Here is an 18,696-nt window from a genome sequence, read left to right as displayed (position 1 = left end):
ACCTCTTCGGAAACCGTACTGATTTTTTCATCAGTTACTTTCGACTATCGAGGTGTTTCACGATCGAACTAGCAACTATATGTTCCATAACCTTGCATGATATGGATGTGAGGGAAGTAGATCTGTAATGGCTCGGCTCCTCCTTGTCTCCGTTTTTAAATATTGGTGTTAGATTATCCGTTTTCCAATCTCTGGTAACCTTGTGATGTACTAGCGACTCGATAAATATGATTTCTAGGTACGGTGCGATTTACGACGTTAGTTCCTTAAAAATACGAGCGGATATTTGATAGGACGCGGAGAATTTATAAGGTTTAACCGTCGCCTTGGTGTGGTTGCCGGCGAGCGCTTCGGCTTAACCAAAACTCTCTGTTGGAGTTCGAATCTGGGTTCTGACAGAGGTTTGTGTTACCTGAGGGGGTGGTAATGCCCTGGAAGTCCTAATGGCAAGTCATATATGGCTTCTCAGGTGGTGCAAAAATCACCGGAAGCCTCGGGAAAGCTGGAAAATCAATTTTATGGCGTGCCGCTGAGAACTGTGATAGGGACCGTTTTATTCGTGGTATGGATTGACGACCATTTAGACATGCTCGTTCTTGATGGCTTGATAGAAATCTTTCTAATTCTATTCATGTTTGTCATGTATTTACGACAATTTGTAATGCGGATACATAGAACAAAATCATTCAACTATAAGGTTATCGTTGTGGTGCGTACCCTGACCCTTCACTCAAAGATAAACTAAACCTCAATTCACTTATTTGCTCTAGCTTCAGACTAGAAGAGCCAGCAGTAAATCCTTCTAATGATCATTTTGTTCTACAGATAATACGAATTTGACATTACTGTAGCACTTTGTCGTACTATCGCGTGTCATTTTGTTGTGAATTTGATGGACACGACCAGAGTAATGTTTAATTCCGTAGACTAAATTTGGTACGAGTGGTACAAATGAAAGGAAATAGGCAGGTCATCGTATAAATTCCCCGTTTCATATGATAAAGGGATCATTTTATGAGAGAAGAACTAGACAGTGTGTTATATTGGTCATATTAATATTAATAAAAGAACCTTTCTCTGATGGTGAAATTACTTGTCTGTCCAGGGTTATGGCATGCCTTACGATCTGATGAGATGCGGCTGAAAGCAAATGTGGTTAGCGTCAATGTATTGCCCCGAATATTGTTTCTTCCTCGTGGCTTAGGATGTAAGTACAATGCCTTAATATATTGTTATTTAGGCATACTTTAAAGGATTCCCTTTGGCAGAAACGGGCATCGATTAATCCGTCGAGTTACTGTATCAATATTTAATAAAGGGTCTTCATCTCGATGTATTTCGATACCCTTCTCGAGCTGCTGCCGTGTGAGTACTTATGGTAGCTTATTACGAAATAATAAAATTATAATATTCTACGCAACGATATAGTACGCAAAACTCATTTCAATGCCTGTGTATCATCATCAAGTACATTGATAATGATGCAGTAACATTTAGATGACTTGTGCGCAATAAATATTCGCGGAAAATTACAATTTTATTGCCGCACGATATGTTTAATTCCTACACATTAAAGCTTGCCCCTGTTGGTTATTATTGATAGCCAATATTATCATGGAAATCTTCATACCATCCCCGAACGTTTTCACTTCTCTTTGTATTAAAAGTGAATTGAAATGGTTATCAAAAGTTATGGTAGCTAGGTGTTGGCTGCGTGAAGGTGAGAACCCAACTTAATAAGTCTGAATCATACCCAACCCTTTTCACATCCCCGACCCACCATCTTAACCCAAAAATTAGATGTCTTTCCTTTCCACTATCATCCTCTTCCCTCCCACTCGCCTCCTTCCCTTTTCCCTTCCGTGCCCTCGTACCCAATTCCCTTCGTGCCCTCTCTCTCCCCCCATCTCCGCCAGTAATTGGCAGAAAACCTTCGTCCGTCTTCCCCGGCCGAAAACTCGCCCTGGTCCCTACACATTCTGTCAACCCTCTTCCACTCGTTGCTTCTCCAGTTCTGTCCACTCTCTCTCCCTCTCCCCATCTTCTTCTGCACTGTTATCCTTTAGCCCTTCCCCTGACGACTTTTTTTTCTGCCCAAGGGAGACGCAGCCAGGTTTTCAGAAGCATTTTGCGGGCTGAATTCGCGTTCATATTTAAAGAAAATTTAAGACTTCGACGATTAGGAAAGAATATTTTATCGAACTCATTCGTGAGTACAGTATTTTATTACTGCAATGAAGCTTACCTCATTGGATGCCTCCTATTTGCGAACACTTCTCAATGTAGGGGGGTTTATAAAATTACTTTTGGATTGGTTTACTCTTGTCGCATCGAGGTCCATCTTCCCGGCCATTCAACTGGTCGTACAGGGTTGTAAGTTGTTTTTTAATATATCACAAGAAGCTGTGGAATCAACGTAATTTCCCATAGGACTTTATAATACTTAAGAGGAAGGAATTGCCGCAGAAAATACGTTCCTATATGTATCAGTTGTGCACTTGCTGCAAGACATGAACGTGATTTGCGCACTCATGTGTTTTGATTGCCATTCGCCTCGTATACTGTGAACGAGTGTTGTTTTGTGAAAAAAAAATAATTTGTCGCGAAGGGTTTTGTTTTTTTTTTGCAAGAAATAAAGGGGAATGCGTTCTTGGACCGGATGAATATATATTCGCGAGAGTCGGAAAATAGAAAAAAAACGGAGAAAGGAGGGTTGCGGGAGGCCCTAGAAATAAGTGGGGATTGGCATCTCCACGTGGCCCTGTTGCTCTCGTCCTCCCTCCCTCCCCCGTGGCTGCCACTGCCCGACGTATGTTTCGGCCATCACGGCTCTCGTCTCTGGCTCGTTAAACCAGCTCATTAGGGAGTGTGGAGTGGAAGAGTGCGGGGAATGGAAGTGTGCGGGAGTGTGTGGCCTGAAATGGAAGGATGCGCGGAACACCATGGGGAAAAAAAGGATGGGGAGCGTGGTGTGGGTTATGAATACAATATATTTAGTACATAGGGAGCAGAAATTATTGGTTAAAATATAAATATAGTACCGTGGGTGAGGAGCAAAAGAATAAATCTTTGGAGTACCTAGAGATGTGTTGTCCAGAGTTAGTAATTAACCGAATGTGACGGAAGCCGTTAACAATCGTTAAGGGACTGCGTAGTTAATTTAGTCATCTTCATTACGCTATTTCTGTTCCTCCGGTAAAAAAAAACGCTGAATTTTAATGGCGGGGAAGGGGACGAGCGCTTAAGCAAAACGAAGGCAGAAATCTGTGGAATTTCAGTGTGATTCATGTAGGCGCTATTTTCCAGTTTATGGATATTTTTTTTTATTTTGCAGGTGTCTTTTTTTCAGATTCATTTAGAGTTTTCGTAAGCGAACGAAAATTTTTCAATTGGACTGAATTGATTTTGGTACTGCTGTAGTTTTGAATATTTAGAATGACGCTAGACCCTATAAAAATGAATAGAACAATTTTACCCGAATGAATGAAACGCCAGTCGCCGTCATTTTCTGTAGATTGACGGTGATGAGCAAAACTTTTGAAATAAAATAGAGATGATCGGGCCATTAAGGAATTTATTTAATGTTTTATCCATCTATTTTGCATTGCAATCGATAATAAATACTGTATAGGTACATCTACATAAATTCTCCTCGATCCACCAAGCACTCCCTGTCACACAGAAGGTGCAATTCGTGCATTATAGTGACACAAAATTCTCGTCGTAATTTGCTTAATTAGTTCTTTTCTCACTTCGATTCTTTCATTTGCCGTCAATCGCTATATTCTTATCAATTCAGTTATCATTCAATATCTCATTGAAAAGTTTTTGGTCATATTTACGATATCACATTATACAACTGGGACAAAGGTGTCCATAATTGCTGATTTATTCATAAATGGCTGTTGCCCTACACTTCCTTGAGGCAGCTTGCGGGTAATAATGCAGCTTTAGATAATTTTTTTAGTACTCATAGATTGACGTTTAGTGGAATTGCTTGAAACAGTAACCTTCTTGTTTGTACATTTTCTTGTTAGAGAATAAAAACTTTTCGGCTAGGTTTCCTTTAGGAATGTTTCTCGGCGCATGGCAGAGTGGTATAAATAGAGGGATGAGGATCGGGAGGACATCTGGCTCCTGCTGATATCGTTGAAGATTTTCTCTATCCTTGGTCCGATTGGCGGAGGAATCGGGTCGTCTTCAATCGACCGATGCGCCCTTCTTCCGAGGGCCTTGCGTGAGGACGGACCCTCAGCCTGCGCTCAGTAATCTCCGAACGCTACATTTCGCGCGCTAATTAACTGACGAGAGAAAAATGAAAGCAGCTTGGTTACCAAAGGGGGGGGGGGATTAACTTGAAAAGTTTAAGAAAATGGAAATAACCGTCGGTTTTATCACCCTTAATGTTACAAGCAGCTCGTCTGTAATGCCTGGGGAAGTATTTCACATGTGGATACTGTACTGCATGTACCTGTATTTATCTTTTTCTACATTATTTGCATTATTTTGCAAATTTATTTTAACTAACTATTGAGATAAATTTAATTTAAAATGTTGCGTGCCTGGTGTTGAATCGCCTCTGCCTAACAACCTAACTTCAGCTAATTTACGTCCTTTATCTAGCAGTAAAAATCACATACATGTAGTCACCCTGAAATTTCAGGGTTAGAAGATGCTTAGTTGCAATTCCCAAGGGCGGTATGCATTTCAAAAATAGAAGCCGAGAATTCAGTGTAAAATAAAGAGGTCCTTTGTTTGCGAAGGCCTCCTGTACATGTATAACGTTTAAGATCAATTCTGGGTCGATCGTACCCTTCCGATATCTAATGTGCACTTCATCCGGATAACGCGGTCGATGGTACTCTTCCGATAGCTTATATGTATAGCGGATTCGAATCCTGCTCGAGGTATGGATACCCAATCGTCTGGCTGGAAGTGCTCTTACTCTCTTGTTTCAGAAGTGTTCCAATGTGCTTTAACGCCCAAAACCAATTTTCTGAAATGTCAAGGAAAAACAAATCGTCTAACTATGTTTTTATATCGTTCCACGCCTCTTGAAAGTGAATCGTGGCTTTTGAAATGTGCCTCTCCATTTCAACTCAAGTATTGAAAAATAACGGTTAATGCCTTATTAGCTGACCAAGACAAATTGCACCTTCTTCCTCAGCGACTTCAGTGACACCGGAAACATGGTCGCCAGATTTCTTGGCATGTATGTTGATTAACATTGGTTATTGGCAGAACTAGTGAAAAATTAGTTTGGACAAGTTTGGTGAAATGGAAGATTGTTTTTAAGGCGCATTGAGCCCGAACTTTGGGTTGTAAGGGATGTAATAACGAGATTAACTGCACGGGCGTGATCCTAATTGTAAAGGCCAGGGCGTATTCCTGAGTCATGTGATAGTTAATCGATGGACTAAGGTAAACAAACAAAGTTGGCTGGAAAAATATCTTGTCTTTCCCGCGCGCGTTATCCTCCATGGGAAAATATTCTCATTTCTCGCTTATCAGGCGTCGGCTGTTTAGTCTTCGATGACTCGAAACCGGCGAATGACACAACTTCCGCGCGACTCACATTCAGTGCACACTCTGGAAAAAGATGATACGTTCACACGAATGCCCGAGAGATAAGATACCGTCGGTCCCCGACACACCGGGAATGAAAGGACGACGAGGAGAATACCAATTTGAGTCTTCATCAAACGGCGTGAAGTACGTGTACCTGACTTCTCCGTCGTGTTATTGTCACGGCACCCATCTATTAGTGCTAACGGGACTCTTTATTCCAGTCGCACATGATGAAACGGCGTTGGTTACATGAAAGGGAAGAATGCTGTCCGGGACGAATCCTTAGTAAATGATTGATAGCTATTACATAATGGTGAACCATCGGAATCTCACAAATCACATCCGTACAAATTTTCGTGGACTGGTAAACATTTACGTTGTGCTGCACATATACGCTTCTACATCTACACAATACCCCGCAAGCCGTCGCAAGGACGTGTGGCTGGGCGTGGTAGGTCATCAGTCACACTCCAAACAACCAAAACCTACCCAACCCGGTAGATTACCCTAAACGAACCAAATTTTAATCTAAGATCATTGAATATCTTTTTATGTGGGGCCAAATTCATTCGATGTTTTGAAATAAAATTTCAAATGCGAAATGGTTTTCTGTGCGTTTCTCCTGTGGTAAAATATTGACTGTTCACTCAGCAAAACATTGAATTACTACTATTTGGGAATATTGCATAAATGAAATAAACATATTATATCTTTTATGGAGACTCATTTGATTTGCTGTGTTTCGCGTATTTTTTCTCTTATGTTTGCCTAGAAGGTAATCTTAAAGCATGAATAACCGTAAAGGTTAACTAATGCTGCGTTCGGTTTAATATTTGCGAGTGTATTGGCTATGTTTGAAGTAACAAACATGATGCTAATAATATGTTTCATGTCGAAGCTCCCTCGTGCGATATTGCCAATCGCAATGAGATCGCAACAGTGCTCACGCGAGTGCCCTGCATGCGTCTTTAAGCCCGCTGGCCAAGAGCCGGTCGCTGAAAGGATGCGGCGTCTAAACGGTTAATTCCTCCTTTCCTCCAACGCGTTGAGATGCCCTCGGATCTTCTCGTGTGTGTGTGTGTGCGCGCGCGCGCGTCGGCGGCGCGTGCGGGGGTGGCCGCCACGCTCGGATTGCATCCATCAAAGCCAATCTCCTCGGCTCTATCCTAGTCCCGAGCGCGCGGCGAGGTCCTTGGCTCGGACCGTTAAAACTTGGCCAAGGCGCAGTTTTGGGGAGGGTCAAAAATAGAAAAAAAATTGGGCGCGCTACGGGGAATAGATCAAGTCTCTTTTCTCTATAATGTTTTTTCCCCCCCGGCCTCCTTCTCGAGCGTTTGTTTGTTTACTTTTTTCTCGCTCGAGAACGGGATCGGTTCATGAGATGCTAGAGTGTTGAGCGAGGGGACGGACGGTTGGTCAGTGTCGTCCACGCCCCCGATTTCGCCCATCCTGTTCAAAATTCCCCCACCCATGCGGACCCAGGCGCTCTCAATATATCTTTTTAAGATTTCAAAAGATTGTTTCAGTGTAAAGAGTATTCTAAGAAATTTGGAGGAAAATGAGAAAATGTTCCTTTTTATTTTTGTCATTAGTTATTCCTCTTCTCTTTTTCAATTTGCTTCTCTAGTGAGCTACTACTTTTGCATGTTATTAATTGCCTCGATATGAGACGTTTTAGCCAAGTGGGTAGCGCGCTGAACTATTGACCTGGGGGTCCGGATGAGATTCCTTGCTACTCCTGGGGTTACCACCAGTTTCACCCAAGTTGTGTAATTTTTCCGACACTAGATCTTCCTGGGAAGCTACAGACAGGACAGGAAAAGAAACTGGTCCCCCTACCCTGGCATGTGTATTATACACTCCGTTGGGCTAAGTATTAAGTGGATTCTGCTCTCGCCTATCAAACCGGTCTTCGAGTTGATTAGTGGTGTTCCGGGTACAGTCTTTATATACATGTATTCTAGTTGTTCCTCGCATGAAATTGATTTCACCCCAAACAGCCAAAGGACGATTTATTCCGCAATTTTGCTTTATTTTAATTTTTCCATTCTTTCGAAAATTTATCTGCTATAAAAAAGTGACCGACTTTGGAATGCCCTTTGAATTTGCCCATCCTAACGATAAGAATTGTACGTAGAGCGGGTACATGAAGGATGGATGAATTGCCAGGTAAAGGCCATGGAACTCAATCGTATGAACGGAGAGAAGGGGAAGATGACACTCTCTTTTCATGTCGGTCTGGCTATTGAGCTTACACTCCAGCAGCCTCCGTGAATGGGACAATGGGTCTTATTTGGTTATCAAGTTAAAAAATAGTTATCGGGTGAAGAAATAAACTGCCACTGTCTAATTATAGAAAATAGTTTTTAAAAAAACTTCGTCGACCACAAAAGTACTTTTAAATTTCACTAGAAACTGATTAAAAAACGAAAATACCCAGTATGCCGCTATGCGTCGTGATCAGTTTCCGCACGCAACTAAAATCCAAGCGGTATTTTTTTTAATTGAGGTGTTTCCAATTTTTAGAATTTAAAACTTTTTAGGTATTCACTACTTAGAAATGTGTTCTATCAATTGAATGATTTGTAAAGCATGAATGCAACTACCGAACTTTGGCGAAACGTTTTAATGTTATCTGTACTCGACGGTAATTTTGTAATTTATTTTTGAATAATTTTTATTGTGAAAAAGTAGTTTCGGCTGCGGTACATGAGCAGTATATTATTTCAGTCAAATTTGTCATTTCATATTATTCACGTATCACCTTTTTGCGGAATTAGCCGCATCGACTTGAATACGCAAATGATGTTCAGGATCGTTAACACGCCGAAACCGGGAATCCACCCGGTAGGTCATCCGATCGACCATTGGAAAACTCCGTGTTGACCTCTCGCCCTCTCCTGGTGATTTCTTTTTACAGCTCGATGGCAACGTATTTTCTGTATTTCATTATTGTTTGGATAAACATTTGAATGCTTGGAACCACAATCCCCCTGCTATTTCACCCAAGAATATTATATAAGTACCTTAATCAATCAAGTTGCCTAAGCGGCACTTTTTTCAGAGTGTGATTGATTCCCTCGGGAACTTTGTGTAATATATTTTGCCTTTGATCGTTCGTAATGAAATGATTTGTAATGCTCCATCCACTTTATTCGTTCCAATGTATTTCGACGTCGAAGTGTCAAGTTCTCAATAATTCACCTTTGGCCGATTGACCTCGTATTCGGCGTCGAATTGAATTGGGAATAATAAATCGCGGGCAGAGTCACATATTTTGTTCATTCTAAACGACGGTTAATAATTTTTCTATTTGATTAAAATGTTTTCTCTCGTCTCTATGAATATTTAGTTCGGCTTTTGTGTGAACGATATGAAGGTAATATGAACCCAACTGCATGTCATAATTCTTCTCTTCAGATGTCCAGACGGAAACAATTTCATTTTCCTGGTGGAAACTTCTCTCTCTCCCTTCCTCTGGGAATAGCCAATAACTGTGAACTCGAACACCGCCTTCCCCGCACTTGATTTTCCCGCAAGTTGCGAATTTTTCGGCATGAATCCGACCCCTAATGCGCTCAACAACGGGTGCTCTTCAAGTGCGCTACATGGCTCGCTGGATGGTGAACAGTCTACACAATAGTGTGTGTTTCTTTCAAAGAGTAGGTCAATGCCGACGCTGGGTCTCTTCCTACACCCTCTCTCGTCTAACCGTCGACCCGGCTCGTTGTAACACACACATTTCCTATGTTGCGCGAATGACCTCGCCAGCCCTCGGCGCCCCACCTCGAGCGCCAGTGATATTCCTTGCTCCCGAACACGGAAAGGCAATTTAGAACTGTATGGAAGTAATGTGTGTTAATGGAGGAGCAGTTATGTAGTGGTTATAATGCTGTTTTTCCCAAAGTGTGCTCGGCAACTCTGTGGGGAGGGGTGGCATTTCGCCATGCGTGACTCGAAAACATTTGAGAGGAAGTTTGAGGAGAAAACGCGAATGATTAGTTTTTCAATCAAAGATACTGCCGCTCCCACGGGATTGATGTTTGTCACTTTTTCATTGACCTGATATATTTAATCGTTAAATTTAAATCAAGCGATTCTTCTTGTCGTCCCACTCGCTGGTAAAATAAGATTAGTTTGATAAATAGTGAACTGGGTTAAATAAACTGATAAGCGCGGCAACTTATTTAAGTATTACAAATGGTGTTGGGGTGGAGAGAGTGGAGGCTGTTGGGATACATTCGAAGGAGGCTGAAAAAGTGGATACAGGTTATTTTGGGAGAGTGAGAGAGAGTGGAATGTTACAGGCTGGCATTGTAGAAGGAGAATGCTAAATTAAAAACATGGGGAAGGATGGGTATACGCGGCGGCAAATGAAAGCGTCGCACCTGCAGTTGGTCGCGGATTCGAGTACCGGCTCAGGCGTGGTTGTCGTGACCTCTAATAGTTTGTCCCATCTACGGCTGATGGTAAGGCAAGAGAATGGATTAGCAGGGTCCCAGGGACCGATAAGCCACCGTATAGGTACATCTGGAGTGGAGATGAAATGGACAGTGGTTGAAAATGTGAAGAACATACGAAATGGAGAGTAGACAGATATTAGGGGAGCTATTTTGAAGCACAATACGAAGCGTAAAAATGTACCAAAACGGTCAAAAAATGCTTCTGATCGGTGACCTAACAAGGATGATGTAGTATTTATGACCTGTTGCAAACATCTTAAATATTTGTTCAGATAATCTTGGTAAAGAGTTTCATCATTCCACACTTGTTTGATTGTTCTATTTTATCCAAAACCGGAGCCGTTCAAGGATGTATAAAATTGTTTTTCTATTCGACCAATGGAATCGTCGGTCAACAAAGTTTAGGAATCCCTGCTCTAGGACAAGTTTCCGGTCTCTCTCTTTATTTCTAGGCCAAACGACTGAGGGCGTAGCCGCGGAGTTTCATCGCGAGAGTTGCGTGTGCCTCAAGAGTGTTTTTCTTTTCTCTCGAAATCCGTAAATGCCTCACGTCTATTTCTGTTTTTCGGGGCTGTGGGCAGCGGGCGGAGTGAGAAAGAGAGAATTGGAGTGAGTGAGTGGGTGGATGGATTCCTAGTCAAATGGGGCCCAGATAGGCGCGGCGGCATTCAGCCCTTGCTCAAGCCGTAACCCCTCGTGATCGCTTCCTCCCGGCATTCCGCCCTCCCCCCATTTCTCAACATACGTCTCGGACCCGGGGCTCTCTTTCGGTCTCCCTCCCCGGGACACCTCAAGGCCTCTTGCCCGCGCATACCACGCCCGAAATCACACAGTTCGCGTTTTATGTCGGATCCACATTTGCATCGACGGAACTGCGCCGCTGTGGGACCAGTTTGAGGTCGCACGCGGTCGCCTCGGGGGGTGTGGCCGGCGAGTCCGGTAGGCGGAGGCTGCGTTCTTTTCCGATCATCTGAGGAGGGAGTTCCCCACCGATTTCCCCGATGAGCATATCTACCTGAAATTGTTCTAGTTCAAGCCAGTTAGTTCGGACGAAATGATTGGTAGAATGAAGATGATTGCGTTCGGTCGTTTAGGCAGGGCAATGGCTAGCCACCCCAAAAGAAAAAAATCAAAGGCGTCCCCTCTACTAAGATATGGGTTCCCCACAATAACCTAATAACTCAGTAGAGAATGCAAATTTAAAAGAAAAATAGTCGTTTTCTGAAACGGAAACTTTGGAAATTCGACTTCTTTGAGTTATTGAGCGTTACGACGTTAAGATAAGTTATTTTGAAGAAGATATTGATAAAAAGCTGAAAAAAAATAAAACAAAGCATACCATAACGTACTATAAAGTTGTATGATTTTAACTCCACTACTCATGTAAGTATAAAAAATAGAGTTTATCCCATACAACAGTTTCAGAGTGTAAAAATCATTCGCCTTGACTGGGATTCGAACCCAGATCCCTCAATATCCGGTCGAGTGCTTTAGCCACTTAAGCTACCGAGGCGTCCTCTTAAACTCTCTTACACTCTGAAACTGTTGCATTGAAATGCACATTAGCGGATGACTCCGTTAAAAGTTGCTGTTGCGGCATCTCCCGCAGTTTCTTTGGAATTTATCCCATACAATGTTTATATAAAAGAACGGTCACTTCAATATTAAAGTAAATAAGCAATTGATACTAAGTTAAATTTGTCTCTCAAAAACTAGATGCCTATATAAACGAATAAAATATCTTTGCAGGAAATTATTTTTGATACCTATGAAAAAGTAACCAACTTGAATTTACAGCTATTATAAAATCGAGTCATATATATATATATATATATATAAATTGAATAAAAATGTTAAAAAATAAGGGCATTCCCTGGATCGAGGCCCCTAAAACGCTCCCTTCCTTATTACCTGTCCCCCTCCCCAGAATTTCGCCACTTCTTTCAAGCAATTAGTCATTCCCTGCATATCCTACCGGTACCAAATTACCCACATCTATTCCTAATGGAGCAAAGTGCCTCAACTGCTCGTCGTCTCTTATATCTTCTACTGCTATTAGAAGATAGAGACCAAGCACTATGCATGAAATCAGTTGAATGAAGTGCTTTTTCAGACAAACCCGAGTCAGGGCTTTTTGACTTCAACCACGAAAGGGAACGGGGTGAAGGACAAGTATGTTTGCACATATCTTGAATAGCTTATGCCTATCTCCTCGTGCTTTGTTGCTAATGCAAATATAGGTTGTGGTAATGGAAGATTAACAGATATATATGGAATTTTAGTACAGTTTAATTGAATATGATTTTTAAGTTCTTGTCTTGTTTGTTGAAGCTGAAAAATATAGGAGTCTCATTATTGTTTAATGATACACGATACTACACGATAATGACGCTACCTCATCCTTACTGCTCCAATGCCCCTCTCGCATACAGACGACCCGTCTATCTCAGAAAAACTCTTGAGATGCACCAACCCTTTGCCGCCCCTACTGACAAATTTCCTCATCTTTTCCCTGCTTGCAGCCGTCCCCGATGTAAAATATGTCTGCTTATCAGATATGCTCCCCACATCTCCTCTTCACCACCTCACCTCGCTCCCACGCTAATTGTCTCTCCAAACACGTTATCTATCTTTTCTCATGTATATTACTTATGTGTAAGTCTCTCGGATGTGAATAATAATGTATATCAAGTTAGCTCTGGCGAACAAAGACAAAAACCCAGAAATACACACAAAAGAAAAGAAACTCACACATTTTCGAATTTTCGGTGGTCAAGCCACCTTTCTCAAGAAAGAGAAGGATAAATATGTATATATATATATATATACATACATACATCCTTCCCCCCTTGTATATGGTATATATTTATGTGTGTGTGTGTATATATATGTACATGTGTATATATGTATATGTATGTCTGTACGCATGTACGAATATATATATACACTGACACACATATTCGGGGCTGTCATAATGCCGAAATAGATTATGCCCTTAATCTAAATAAGTAATAGGTGAAGTAAGCAGATCGACAAAAAAGTAATATGTGTATTTTGAGTGAACGTATTGACTAGCCAAATCTGGAACTGAGATGACAAAGCAAGATGAATCTGTCGTTTCACCTTGTTTTGTTTATTTTTGTAACCGTTTTGCTATTGCATACGAACAACACCCTGCCTATTCCCTCATACAGCTGTCACGGCAGTAGAAGACAAGAAGAATGAATTTTGCTTCCTTTTCCGGTTAAACGACGTCAATTTCTTATACAATTTAGACCCGGGAAAAATCTGCTCGTCTCTTTGTAAATTGCTCCGAGAATTCAGTGAGTATGCTGAAGGAATTAGGTCGGTGGCGCCATGATTCATGAAGAGAGCAAATAATACTAAGACTGTTAAGAAGGAACGGAAAAACCATGTTGACTAGACACACCGAGGGAGTTATTACGGCTCCACATAACGTTGGACCGTCAGGATAATGAAATCGATGGTTTGAGGTTCTCATTTGTGAAAATTCATTGGTATCGCCTCTACGTCGAAACCGGTAGCAGTATAATAAACTTTTGTTTGTGTGAAAAAATGCTAAGTTCATTTATTCATTAATCATGGGGATAATATATGAGAGATAGAAACCATCCCTGATATATTCAAGCATTGGTTCTTCTCTCTCGCAATACATAATGACACCTAAAGTAATGTGTACCAACTGCGACACTAATAATTTTGAAAGAATAATTCAAAACCCGACTCGATTATAACCATATTTTTGTGATATAGATAGGCATTTGTGTGTTTGAATATGATCGTGATTATGTTGGTAAAACATATGTTTACGTGCGTATTAGTAAATATTTCACTTATGTATGAGTGAATATTTATGCACTAAAAGGTACTGCCTGAAACTACCACTCCCCCGCCACATGGCCTTGCGGCAGCTTTCATGTTATGGTGTAGATGTAGGTGATGGGGGCAGTAATCTCCTCGATGGCCTGTGTTCGTATGCGTATTCCCTGCCGTGTGCCCCAGAGACGGCTTGCAGCGCGTAGGTTGCCACTAATTCAAGGTCGCATGTCCGGTTTTTTCTGGCGTCATGATTTTTCAAATCACTACCACCTTCTTCGTGCCTGGAGCGCCTTTGGGATGTACGGACGGAGCCGAGTGAGGCTGAATGGTTTTGCTTCTTTTTTTCTCTCTCCGCTGTTCCTAACTCAAAGGACAGACTTCCCCGCAGTGTGGAGCCTTCCCCCGGCACGCGCAAGAGTGCATTCGCAAGATGCGCAGGCCTTCTTCCCGCGCCCCCGTTTCACCGCGGTGCAGTCTCTGCATCTCCCATCCTTCGTTTGCTTTGGACGAGAGAGAGGAGAGACGCCACCGCTCCGCCCCCTTCTCCTTACAAGCACACATAAACCGCAAACATTTGCACAATTTCAATCCTTCACTCCGAGGATGTTGGGGTGCGTCCTGCATTGTCCCGGACTAGTGAGAACGCCCCCTGCCCCAGTTTTCCGAGCACGTGCACTGCTTCACATTTATCATAATAAGTTGTACCTCCCACGGCATGGAGTTTGGTGCCGCACCGCCGTATTCCAGCAGATTGAGGGATATGCTAAAGTGTGTGGTGAAAAATATTGTATTGTTTTTGCGTGAAAAAGTACACTTTGAATTATCTTTGTGTGTATGCATATCCTTGAATAAAAATCTTTGAGATAGAGAGAAATGAAGGAGACGGAGATGCACACAGGAAAGCAAAACAGCATGTGTATCGTCAATGGCTGCTTTCGTGGACTCGTACGTGTATATTGTCGTCTTTATTTTGGGGCGAGATTGAGACTATGGAGTCTCTTCTACCACGTAACCCATAGGTAACACACTAACACTTGTTTATAAGCGTGTGTTTTTTGTACAAACGCAGATAAACGTACTCATATTTATGCATTAGGATGTGAAGCCCGAAATGAGGGCTTGCTATAATTTGATCTTTTAGTACTCTTCTAGTATAATCTTCATCTGTACAATCTACGTAGAATGTTAGATAATTTGATATAATTTGAGATTTTGAAATCGTTTAAAAAAAAGGCTTTGTGGGTACAACGTCTAGTTATTTAGCGATGGGTGTTGGTTTCATATTGAAATCATGTCTTCTGTCCACCCTCCAACTCACCTGAATGTTATTTCCTTTTGATTTAAAGAATACTACTTCACCTTGGGAAGTCGGAGGGGAGATCATAAGGAAAGAAAATGTCCCCCAGCCTCCTCTCAACATGTGAATTTCATGATCATTTGGTGTAGTGCCTGTTGAGCTCCATCCTTAACTATCCAGCCAGCCATTGAGAACGCCATGGATACGCGGAATATATATGTGGGTCATAACTATTTTCGTAGAGATATTAAGAAAGCATATTTGGACTAGGATAGAATGGGTCCATTGGCTTTTGGTGACGTGCTATATTTACTGATAAGTATGTTTCCACAGTGTGTATAATCGCTCCATGTGTGTGTACCTGCCCCTGAGTTAATGATGTTTCTTTATTCCTCAGGTCTTCGTTGAGAGTGCTTCAGTCTAGTTCATCCGCAGTGGCGTCGCATAGTCCAGCAGCATTTGCATTCCCGATTCCCGTCCATAAACACCTTCATCCTTTGCACCGTGTCTGAAGAGGAACAGTTAGACCCCCGGGAGTGAGGTGAGTTGGATTTCCGTTCACTTTTGAGCGGGCCCCTGGCCATCTGGCCATGTCCTGGGACCTGCTCGTTGTTCTTTACCTCGAAAACCTCACCCTTAATGTATCATCTCTTCGATATGCTTCCTACTGTGGTATTCTTGACATTAATCATGACCATTCCCTTCTCTTCCGTTACATTCCTTACGGCGGTTGCTAACTAAGTAGAACCAAGACTTGATTACATGTGCTTCGACAACGTTATGCATTATCGGATGAACATCAATTTTGTAATGCGATGAATACGTTGACGTGTCAGTGTGTGCAAAAAGTCGGAAAGGATAGTACGAAGGTATTTTATAAATATCCAGGGGTCTCTAAAGGCCGGAGTGCTGGGTACCGGTGACTAAGTTCCAGTGATTACGACTATACTATACATCTTAAGCTCGGCATTTCTCCATGCCTAGTGGTATTTATCCTTAGTTACACTTTTCAAAATACGTACAAAAGCGGTAATTATGTTGGTGATAGTGTAGGGGCATCATAGTCCAATTAGTAAACCGTTGGGGTACTGACCGGAAGACCCGGGGTCGATTCATGGGACGCCTCTCCACACTCTCAGCTTCTCCCTGACTACGTGATTTTTCGGATACCGAATCTTCCCGGGAAACTACAGGTGGAAAAGGGAAAGGAACTGGCCCCTACCCTGGTGTGTAAAATTCACTCGCCGTTGGGCTAGTATTGGGTGAGCTCTACCCTCACCTATCAAAACGACCTTCGGGTTTATAATTGTGTAAGGCTTTGGTGACGGTATGTAATCGGGCAGTGCATCATCTTTGCTTGGGGGAATGGAATTCTTGAGATGAATGTCACTGAAAGTGGTATTAGTGGGTGAAATAAGTATTAAGAATTATAGCTATGGTGGTCCGGTCTATTTGAAATATTAGATCGCCAGATGTATTTTACGAAAGAGAAATTGGTGCCAGTAACTTGTTACCGATGTCTACAGTCTTGAAGTCTAGGTAAGATACTCAGTTACTGGTGACAATCATAGGTACCAATGCCAGTCCCCATAAATAGCAAATGTAAAGTGGAGCGTAACACTCCAATCGAACACGGATGCTACTCATATTTGATGTACAGGGTGCGGCAACATGGCTTTCTTTTTTCCAACGCAAAACTCTTTCAAAAAAGGAAGTTATGATTCCTGTATATACGAGGGTCATCCGGAAAGTAGTACCCGTTCGTGCCGCATGAAGTGCTGACGACGCGAGTAGCCGCTGGACGAGGTCAGATAGCTTCAGTGGCTTGTCTGCCTTCTCTGAGCCAAGTTGCGTGACGCTAGCATTGCCTGTGTTGTTTCTGTGATTGTTTACAATGTTTAAAAAAATTGAGAACGCCGCCAGTTGTGAAGTGAGGGCAGTGATTAAATTCCTCAATGCAAGAAACGTTCGCCCATGTGATATTCATCGCCAATTAAAGGAGGTGTATGGAGACAATGTAATGGACGAGTCGTCTGTTCGGCGGTGGTGTCGCAACTTCAACATGGGGAGGGGGAACACACACGACGATGAGCGTTCGGGGAGACCGTCTGTCATTACAGACCAACTGGTGAGCTCAGTTGACGAATTCGTGAGGAACGATCGGCGCGTCACAATTGATGACATCTGTGAGCATTTTCCCAATGTTTCTCGAACAATTGTTCATGAAATTGTTAAACACCATCTGCATTATGCAAAAATTTGTGCAAGATGGGTCCCTCGCGTATCTCAATGAGCTGGCGGCGAAGGACTATGCAGCAGGAATACAGAAACTTGTCACACGTTATGACAAATGCCTTAATTTGCTTGGAGATTATGTTGAGAAGTAGTTTAAAGTATCCTCTTTCAAATAAAATTTTTTATGTTTGTTAATATTTACTTTTGTGTCTTTATTTCACGAACGGGTACTACTTTCCGGATGACCCTCGTAGCATACCCAAAGTTCCCTAGTTGATGTGGCCAATTCTGGTATAATATCTCGAATTCATGAGACCTGTACAAAGCAGGCCAAAAGAAAAGCTATATTGGTGATGATTGAGAAACCAGAGTGACAAGAATCTTTTTTTTTTTGAGTTGTGTATTGAACTTTAAAAAATGGCTCCGTAGAATTTTAAACTTTTCGCAGGCATACATGTAAATGGAGCACATGAGTGAGGTGAGGTATCGGGAGATCCTGCTGGAAAGCCTTTGTGGAAAAAATAACTTCAGCACCGGTGAAAACGAGAAGCATTGAACAGATGAAGTAAATATGCTTTTGTGAATTGGGGAATGGTGAAATAGAACTTAAATGTCTGGATCATGATCCAAATCCTTGTCAATTAGTGCGAAATTATTTAAAATATTGGAGAAAATTTCTTAATTGAATGAAATTGAAATAAAGAACTAAAAATATAAAGGTGGGATACTATTTCTGTTTTTCCTATTGTTTTATGATGCTTTACGTATTAATCTGTTCTTGCCACCTGGTTTTAAATTCGCACGTTTCTGTCATGAATAAATTACATCTTTGGAGCGAAAACGTTACAGTCGCTCAATTTAATATTTCAGATCAGCCGATAGCCAAAATTGCGATAATTAGCCAAGGGCAATGAGCACATGTGATAATTGGTCTGTCGCGCTAATGTCTCGTGTTAATTTGAGCGCGAAGTGGAATGGGACAAATGGATGTCTGCGCGTGCACATTTGGGCTTATCCTCGCCGGCAAACTGGTTGGCGTTAGCACCGTAACTACGCCGCGAGATCGCCTTTTTTTTCGAAGTTCATGCCTCGGAAATTAATGGAATGGTTCCCAGCGTAAGGTCGTCGCAGCCTCGTGCGTGAATTACGCCCGCCGTTTTCAATTTCCTGTAACTTTAAGCGCGGGACGATAAGAATGTTGAAGTCATTCCGATGCTTGATTTGCAGACGGCATATATTCTGAGATAAAATCCTAGAGGTCGGTTAGTTCAAGAGCTTTGCATGGGAAGTCGT

At 42.0% G+C, this 18,696-nt stretch overlaps 1 protein-coding gene across 4 annotated transcripts in view; it reads left to right on the top strand.

The window, feature by feature from the left end:
• RalGPS (Ral GEF with PH domain and SH3 binding motif) overlaps positions 1-18,696 on the top strand; it is a 351,325-nt gene that overhangs the window by 83,931 nt on the left and 248,698 nt on the right. For all 4 annotated transcript variants that reach the window (XM_071590905.1, XM_071590907.1, XM_071590908.1 and 1 more), the window contains exon 2: positions 15,566-15,709. The gene's annotated coding sequence lies outside the window, so the exon portion shown is untranslated. The remainder of the gene's footprint in view (positions 1-15,565; positions 15,710-18,696) is intronic.

Source organism: Hetaerina americana, unplaced genomic scaffold (genome assembly GCF_022747635.1).
Source record: "Hetaerina americana unplaced genomic scaffold, ioHetAmer1.1.p SCAF_4, whole genome shotgun sequence".
NCBI lineage: Eukaryota > Metazoa > Arthropoda > Insecta > Odonata > Calopterygidae > Hetaerina > Hetaerina americana.
This window is presented reverse-complemented; position numbering and strand designations above follow the sequence as displayed.